The following is a 7,500-nucleotide window of genomic DNA, read 5'->3' on the forward strand; positions in this document are numbered from 1 at the left end:
AAGGATTTTCCAGGAGGAGAGTTCAGTGACATGATCTGAAACACAATAGTGCTGGTGATCTGGCGGGTGCATTCTGTGAGCCACTTCTGTCAGGAGCAGCCTGCCATCATGCCCTGATAACCACAACTCTAGTACCAAGCCAGTGACCTCAGCAAATGCAAAGACATTATTACTTATAGTCTCCTGCATCTGATTCTTGCCATCATCATGTGAAACGTTGGCGTTATCATGTCTGCTGCGCACCCTTTGTTCATATGTGTACAATTTAAGTGTGTGAACCTGACCACTGTCTTGGACAGAGCTCTGCCTGTGTACACACCATGTGAAGCATTGGTGGTTCAGTGGTAGAATTCTCGCCTGCCACGCGGGAGGCCCGGGTTCGATTCCCGGCCAATGCAAGGTTGCCTTCTTTTGACTTTGTTTTCGAAATGATATATATGAACTCAGTGGGGAATAAAATGGTAAGCAGTGACCCCGACGTGATTTGAACACGCAACCTTCTGATCTGGAGTCAGACGCGCTACCGTTGCGCCACAAGGTCCTTACACTTGCAGCCTTCGTTGCCAGATGAACAAATGCTGTGGGCCTTTTGACTTATTTTCATCTGCTAATATGCCTACGTTTGTATTACAGGGCTTGGCCTTTTGTTTTCTATCCTAATTATTGAAATTGACTGCAGGTGCAGTGAGAATGCTGAGGATTGAACTATTCAGGGAAAGGATCGCACGCAGGAAAGAGCAAAGGTACGTATCTGTGTTTCATGCAGACAAAAGGATACGTCCCTGGGTGGGCTTGAACCACCAACCTTTCGGTTAATAGCCGAACGCACTAACCGATTGCGCCACAGAGACTATTGACTGTATACCTTTCCTGAGACTCAATATGTGTCTTGACATGTGTGCCCCTGACTGGAGCTTGTATTATATAAGGCGTCTTTATGCCATACAGCATTTGTCATTTGCTTAGTGTCTTGTTACTGTTGTAATTTATGATGTGTAAACTACTGTCTAATGGTGTTAGAGCCAGTATTACTACCGGTCACAGTGCATGAGACTCATACATGACTTTTCCCTTTGCCTGCTTAGTGTAGCTCCCTGCTCCTCTGTTTGCGTGCTACCAGCCCGTGAGGCGTGTGTCTTGCCCATCCCATCTTCACTGTGTTATGTTGGACTTGTCTTCTCTGTGAGCAGAGTCTCCTTCCCAGAGCAGGTGCTTTCTCTGAACTCTTGGCTTGTAAGACTGCTGGGAAAGGCCCTCCCTAGCCCCTCAGTCAGATAGATACATTTACCTGCAGAGCTCAGCTTGGGAGAAAGAGATTAGGCAGAGAGCACATAGGGGAAGGCCCACAGAGCACACTTTATTTTACATAAAAGCTCGGGCTTGTGGGAGGACAGGGACATGAGGGTTCTCATGGAAAGAAATCCCAGGAGTATTGATGGCTAGGCCCTGAAACACAACAATCCCGGAATGGCCAGGCACAAGATGCCTCTGCAATAGGCCTGACCCCAGGCTTCCGGAGTTCTTGATCTCCAGAGGCTCCAATGATCTAAGCCCGACCAGGGCTGTGCCCGACCAGGGCGCGTTGGGAGAGCGTTAGGGACACGTAAAGGGGCGCAGGGCGCAGAACTCTGTCCGTTTCACCCCAGCATTTTGGGGAGGACACAGAATCTGGCAAAGCCAGTGGCAAGGATTTTCCAGGAGGAGAGTTCAGTGACATGATCTGAAACACAATAGTGCTGGTGATCTGGCGGGTGCATTCTGTGAGCCACTTCTGTCAGGAGCAGCCTGCCATCATGCCCTGATAACCACAACTCTAGTACCAAGCCAGTGACCTCAGCAAATGCAAAGACATTATTACTTATAGTCTCCTGCATCTGATTCTTGCCATCATCATGTGAAACGTTGGCGTTATCATGTCTGCTGCGCACCCTTTGTTCATATGTGTACAATTTAAGTGTGTGAACCTGACCACTGTCTTGGACAGAGCTCTGCCTGTGTACACACCATGTGAAGCATTGGTGGTTCAGTGGTAGAATTCTCGCCTGCCACGCGGGAGGCCCGGGTTTGATTCCCGGCCAATGCAAGGTTGCTTTCTTTTGACTTTGTTTTCGAAATGATATATATGAACTCAGTGGGGAATAAAATGGTAAGCAGTGACCCCGACGTGATTTGAACACGCAACCTTCTGATCTGGAGTCAGACGCGCTACCGTTGCGCCACAAGGTCCTTACACTTGCAGCCTTCGTTGCCAGATGAACAAATGCTGTGGGCCTTTTGACTTATTTTCCTCTGCTTATATGCCTACGGTTGTATTACAGGGCTTGGCCTTTTGTTTTCTATCCTAATTATTGAAATTGACGGCAGGTGCAGTGAGAACGCTGAGGATTGAACTATTCAGGGAAAGGATCGCACGCAGGAAAGAGCAAAGGTACGTATCTGTGTTTCATGCAGACAAAAGGATACGTCCCTGGGTAGGCTTGAACCACCAACCTTTCGGTTAACAGCCGAGCGCGCTAACCGATTGCGCCACAGAGACTATTGACTGCATACATTTCCTGAGACTCAATATATGTCTTGACATGTGTGCGCCTGCCTGGAGCTTGTATTATATAAGGCGTCTTTATGCCATACAGCATTTGTCATTTGCTTAGTGTCTTGTTACTGTTGTAATTTATGATGTGTAGACTACTGTCTAATGGTGTTAGAGCCAGTATTACTACCGGTCACAGTGCATGAGACTCATACATGACTTTTCTCTTTGCCTGCTTAGCGTAGCTCCCTGCTCCTCTGTTTGCGTGCTACCAGCCCGTGAGGCGTGTGTCTTGCCCATCCCATCTTCACTGTGTTATGTTGGACTTGTCTTCTCTGTGAGCAGAGTCTCCTTCCCAGAGCAGGTGCTTTCTCTGAACTCTTGGCTTGTAAGACTGCTGGGAAAGGCCCTCCCTAGCCCCTCAGTCAGATAGATACATTTACCTGCAGAGCTCAGCTTGGGAGAAAGAGATTAGGCAGAGAGCACATAGGGGAAGGCCCACAGAGCACACTTTATTTTACATAAAAGCTCGAGCTTGTGGGAGGACAGGGACATGAGGGTTCTCATGGAAAGATATCCCAGGAGTATTGATGGCTAGTTTCTGAGACAAAACAATCCCGGAATGGCAAGTCACAAGATGCCTCTGCAATAGGCCTGACCCTAGGCTTCCGGAGTTCTTGATCTCCAGGGGCTCCAGTGATCTAAGCCCGACCAGGGCTGTGCCCGACCAGGGCGCGTTGGGAGAGCGTTAGGGACACGTAAAGGGGCGCAGGGCGCAGAACTCTGCCCGTTTCACCCCAGCATTTTGGGGAGGACACAGAATCTGGCAAAGCCAGTGGGAAGGATTTTCCAGGGGGAGAGTTCAGTGACATGATCTGAAACACAATAGTGCTGGTGATCTGGCGGGTGCATTCTGTGAGCCACTTCTGTCAGGAGCAGCCTGCCATCATGCCCTGATAACCACAACTCTAGTACCAAGCCAGTGACCTCAGCAAATGCAAAGACATTATTACTTATAGTCTCCTGCATCTGATTCTTGCCATCATCATGTGAAACGTTGGCGTTATTATGTCTGCTGCGCACACTTTGTTCATATGTGTACAATTTAAGTGTGTGAACCTGACCACTGTCTTGGACAGAGCTCTGCCTGTGAACACACCATGTGAAGCATTGGTGGTTCAGTGGTAGAATTCTCGCCTGCCACGCGGGAGGCCCGGGTTCGATTCCCGGCCAATGCAAGGTTGCTTTCTTTTGACTTTGTTTTCGAAATGATATATATGAACTCAGTGGGGAATAAAATGGTAAGCAGTGACCCCGACGTGATTTGAACACGCAACCTCCTGATCTGGAGTCAGACGCGCTACCGTTGCACCACGAGGTCCTTACACTTGCAGCCTTCGATGCCAGATGAACAAATGCTGTGGGCCTTTTGACTTATTTTCCTCTGCTTATATGCCTACGGTTGTATTACAGGGCTTGGCCTTTTGTTTTCTATTCTTATTATTGAAATTGACTGCAGGTGCAGTGAGAACGCTGAGGATTGAACTATTCAGGGAAAGGATCGCACGCAGGAAAGAGCAAAGGTACGTATCTGTGTTTCATGCAGACAAAAGGATACGTCCCTGGGTGGGCTTGAACCACTAACCTTTCGGTTAACAGCCGAACGCGCTAACCGATTGCGCCACAGAGACTATTGACTGTATACCTTTCCTGAGACTCAATATATGTCTTGACATGTGTGCGCCTGCCTGGAGCTTGTATTATATAAGGCGTCTTTATGCCATACAGCATTTGTCATTTGCTTAGTGTCTTGTTACTGTTGTAATTTATGATGTATAGACTACTGTCTAATGGTGTTAGAGCCAGTATTACTACCGGTCACAGTGTATGAGACTCATACATGACTTTTCTCTTTGCCTGCTTAGCGTAGCTCCCTGCTCCTCTGTTTGCGTGCTACCAGCCCGTGAGGCGTGTGTCTTGCCCATCCCATCTTCACTGTGTTATGTTGGACTTGTCTTCTCTGTGAGCAGAGTCTCCTTCCCAGAGCAGGTGCTTTCTCTGAACTCTTGGCTTGTAAGACTGCTGGGAAAGGCCTTCCTAGCCCCTCAGTCAGATAGATACATTTACCTGCAGAGCTCAGCTTGGGAGAAAGAGATTAGGCAGAGAGCACATAGGGGAAGGCCCACAGAGCACACTTTATTTTACATAAAAGCTCGGGCTTGTGGGAGGACAGGGACATGAGGGTTCTCATGGAAAGAAATCCCAGGAGTATTGATGGCTAGGCCCTGAAACACAACAATCCCGGAATGGCCAGGCACAAGATGCCTCTGCAATAGGCCTGACCCTAGGCTTCCGGAGTTCTTGATCTCCAGAGGCTCCAGTGATCTAAGCCCGACCAGGGCTGTGCCCGACCAGGGCGCGTTGGGAGAGCATTAGGGACACGTAAAGGGGCGCAGGGCGCAGAACTCTGTCCGTATCACCCCAGCATTTTGGGGAGGACACAGAATCTGGCAAAGCCAGTGAGAAGGATTTTCCAGGAGGAGAGTTCAGTGACATGATCTGAAACACAATAGTGCTGGTGATCTGGCGGGTGCTTTCTGTGAGCCACTTCTGTCAGGAGCAGCCTGCCATCATGCCCTGATAACCACAACTCTAGTACCAAGCCAGTGACCTCAGCAAATGCAAAGACATTATTACTTATAGTCTCCTGCATCTGATTCTTGCCATCATCATGTGAAACGTTGGCGTTATCATGTCTGCTGCGCACCCTTTGTTCATATGTGTACAATTTAAGTGTGTGAACCTGACCACTGTCTTGGACAGAGCTCTGCCTGTGTACACACCGTGTGAAGCATTGGTGGTTCAGTGGTAGAATTCTCGCCTGCCACGCGGGAGGCCCGGGTTCGATTCCCGGAAATGCAAGGTTGCTTTCTTTTGACTTTGTTTTCGAAATGATATATATGAACTCAGTGGGGAATAAAATGGTAAGCAGTGACCCCGACGTGATTTGAACACGCAACCTTCTGATCTGGAGTCAGACGCGCTACCGTTGCGCCACGAGGTCCTTACACTTGCAGCCTTCGATGCCAGATGAACAAATGCTGTGGGCCTTTTGACTTATTTTCCTCTGCTTATATGCCTACGGTTGTATTACAGGGCTTGGCCTTTTGTTTTCTATTCTTATTATTGAAATTGACTGCAGGTGCAGTGAGAACGCTGAGGATTGAACTATTCAGGGAAAGGATCGCACGCAGGAAAGAGCAAAGGTACGTATCTGTGTTTCATGCAGACAAAAGGATACGTCCCTGGGTGGGCTTGAACCACCAACCTTTCGGTTAACAGCCGAACGCGCTAACCGATTGCGCCACAGAGACTATTGACTGTACACATTTCCTGAGACTCAATATATGTCTTGACATGTGTGCGCCTGCCTGGAGCTTGTATTATATAAGGCGTCTTTATGCCATACAGCATTTGTCATTTGCTTAGTGTCTTGTTACTGTTGTAATTTATGATGTGTAGACTACTGTCTAATGGTGTTAGAGCCAGTATTACTACCGGTCACAGTGCATGAGACTCATACATGACTTTTCTCTTTGCCTGCTTAGCGTAGCTCCCTGCTCCTCTGTTTGCGTGCTACCAGCCCGTGAGGCATGTGTCTTGCCCATCCCATCTTCACTGTGTTATGTTGGACTTGTCTTCTCTGTGAGCAGAGTCTCCTTCCCAGAGCAGGTGCTTTCTCTGAACTCTTGGCTTGTAAGACTGCTGGGAAAGGCCCTCCCTAGCCCCTCAGTCAGATAGATACATTTACCTGCAGAGCTCAGCTTGGGAGAAAGAGATTAGGCAGAGAGCACATAGGGGAAGGCCCACAGAGCACACTTTATTTTACATAAAAGCTCGGGCTTGTGGGAGGACAGGGACATGAGGGTTCTCATGGAAAGAAATCCCAGGAGTATTGATGGCTAGGCCCTGAAACACAACAATCCCGGAATGGCCAGGCACAAGATGCCTCTGCAATAGGCCTGACCCTAGGCTTCCGGAGTTCTTGATCTCCAGAGGCTCCAGTGATCTAAGCCCGACCAGGGCTGTGCCCGACCAGGGCGCGTTGGGAGAGCGTTAGGGACACGTAAAGGGGCGCAGGGCGCAGAACTCTGCCCGTTTCACCCCAGCATTTTGGGGAGGACACAGAATCTGGCAAAGCCAGTGGGAAGGATTTTCCAGGGGGAGAGTTCAGTGACATGATCTGAAACACAATAGTGCTGGTGATCTGGCGGGTGCATTCTGTGAGCCACTTCTGTCAGGAGCAGCCTGCCATCATGCCCTGATAACCACAACTCTAGTACCAAGCCAGTGACCTCAGCAAATGCAAAGACATTATTACTTATAGTCTCCTGCATCTGATTCTTGCCATCATCATGTGAAACGTTGGCGTTATCATGTCTGCTGCGCACACTTTGTTCATATGTGTACAATTTAAGTGTGTGAACCTGACCACTGTCTTGGACAGAGCTCTGCCTGTGAACACACCATGTGAAGCATTGGTGGTTCAGTGGTAGAATTCTCGCCTGCCACGCGGGAGGCCTGGGTTCGATTCCCGGCCAATGGAAGGTTGCTTTCTTTTGACTTTGTTTTCGAAATGATATATATGAACTCAGTGGGGAATAAAATGGTAAGCAGTGACCCCGACGTGATTTGAACACGCATCCTTCTGATCTGGAGTCAGACGCGCTACCGTTGCGCCACAAGGTCCTTACACTTGCAGCCTTCGTTGCCAGATGAACAAATGCTGTGGGCCTTTTGACTTATTTTCCTCTGCTTATATGCCTACGGTTGTATTACAGGGCTTGGCCTTTTGTTTTCTATCCTAATTATTGAAATTGACGGCAGGTGCAGTGAGAACGCTGAGGATTGAACTATTCAGGGAAAGGATCGCACGCAGGAAAGAGCAAAGGTACGTATCTGTGTTTCAT

At 48.7% G+C, this 7,500-nt stretch overlaps 14 non-coding genes across 14 annotated transcripts; 5 read left to right on the forward strand and 9 right to left on the reverse strand.

The window, feature by feature from the left end:
* Positions 1–327: 327 nt before the first annotated feature.
* On the forward strand, positions 328–398 carry TRNAG-GCC (transfer RNA glycine (anticodon GCC)). Its single transcript has one exon. It is a non-coding gene; the product is annotated as a tRNA-Gly (tRNA).
* A 71-nt stretch (positions 399–469) lies between these two features.
* Positions 470–541, reverse strand: TRNAW-CCA (transfer RNA tryptophan (anticodon CCA)). The gene has a single exon. It is a non-coding gene; the product is annotated as a tRNA-Trp (tRNA).
* A 236-nt stretch (positions 542–777) lies between these two features.
* Positions 778–851, reverse strand: TRNAN-AUU (transfer RNA asparagine (anticodon AUU)). Its single transcript has one exon. It is a non-coding gene; the product is annotated as a tRNA-Asn (tRNA).
* Positions 852–2,012: 1,161 nt separating this feature from the next.
* On the forward strand, positions 2,013–2,083 carry TRNAG-GCC (transfer RNA glycine (anticodon GCC)). The gene has a single exon. It is a non-coding gene; the product is annotated as a tRNA-Gly (tRNA).
* Positions 2,084–2,154: 71 nt separating this feature from the next.
* Positions 2,155–2,226, reverse strand: TRNAW-CCA (transfer RNA tryptophan (anticodon CCA)). The gene has a single exon. It is a non-coding gene; the product is annotated as a tRNA-Trp (tRNA).
* Positions 2,227–2,462: 236 nt separating this feature from the next.
* TRNAN-GUU (transfer RNA asparagine (anticodon GUU)) lies at positions 2,463–2,536 on the reverse strand. The gene has a single exon. It is a non-coding gene; the product is annotated as a tRNA-Asn (tRNA).
* Positions 2,537–3,697: 1,161 nt separating this feature from the next.
* TRNAG-GCC (transfer RNA glycine (anticodon GCC)) lies at positions 3,698–3,768 on the forward strand. The gene has a single exon. It is a non-coding gene; the product is annotated as a tRNA-Gly (tRNA).
* Positions 3,769–3,839: 71 nt separating this feature from the next.
* On the reverse strand, positions 3,840–3,911 carry TRNAW-CCA (transfer RNA tryptophan (anticodon CCA)). The gene has a single exon. It is a non-coding gene; the product is annotated as a tRNA-Trp (tRNA).
* A 236-nt stretch (positions 3,912–4,147) lies between these two features.
* Positions 4,148–4,221, reverse strand: TRNAN-GUU (transfer RNA asparagine (anticodon GUU)). The gene has a single exon. It is a non-coding gene; the product is annotated as a tRNA-Asn (tRNA).
* A 1,160-nt stretch (positions 4,222–5,381) lies between these two features.
* Positions 5,382–5,451, forward strand: TRNAG-GCC (transfer RNA glycine (anticodon GCC)). The gene has a single exon. It is a non-coding gene; the product is annotated as a tRNA-Gly (tRNA).
* Positions 5,452–5,522: 71 nt separating this feature from the next.
* On the reverse strand, positions 5,523–5,594 carry TRNAW-CCA (transfer RNA tryptophan (anticodon CCA)). Its single transcript has one exon. It is a non-coding gene; the product is annotated as a tRNA-Trp (tRNA).
* Positions 5,595–5,830: 236 nt separating this feature from the next.
* Positions 5,831–5,904, reverse strand: TRNAN-GUU (transfer RNA asparagine (anticodon GUU)). Its single transcript has one exon. It is a non-coding gene; the product is annotated as a tRNA-Asn (tRNA).
* Positions 5,905–7,065: 1,161 nt separating this feature from the next.
* On the forward strand, positions 7,066–7,136 carry TRNAG-GCC (transfer RNA glycine (anticodon GCC)). The gene has a single exon. It is a non-coding gene; the product is annotated as a tRNA-Gly (tRNA).
* A 71-nt stretch (positions 7,137–7,207) lies between these two features.
* Positions 7,208–7,279, reverse strand: TRNAW-CCA (transfer RNA tryptophan (anticodon CCA)). The gene has a single exon. It is a non-coding gene; the product is annotated as a tRNA-Trp (tRNA).
* Positions 7,280–7,500: the final 221 nt, after the last annotated feature.

Source organism: Lissotriton vulgaris, chromosome 1_1 (assembly GCF_964263255.1).
Source record: "Lissotriton vulgaris chromosome 1_1, aLisVul1.2, whole genome shotgun sequence".
NCBI classification, from domain to species: domain Eukaryota; kingdom Metazoa; phylum Chordata; class Amphibia; order Caudata; family Salamandridae; genus Lissotriton; species Lissotriton vulgaris.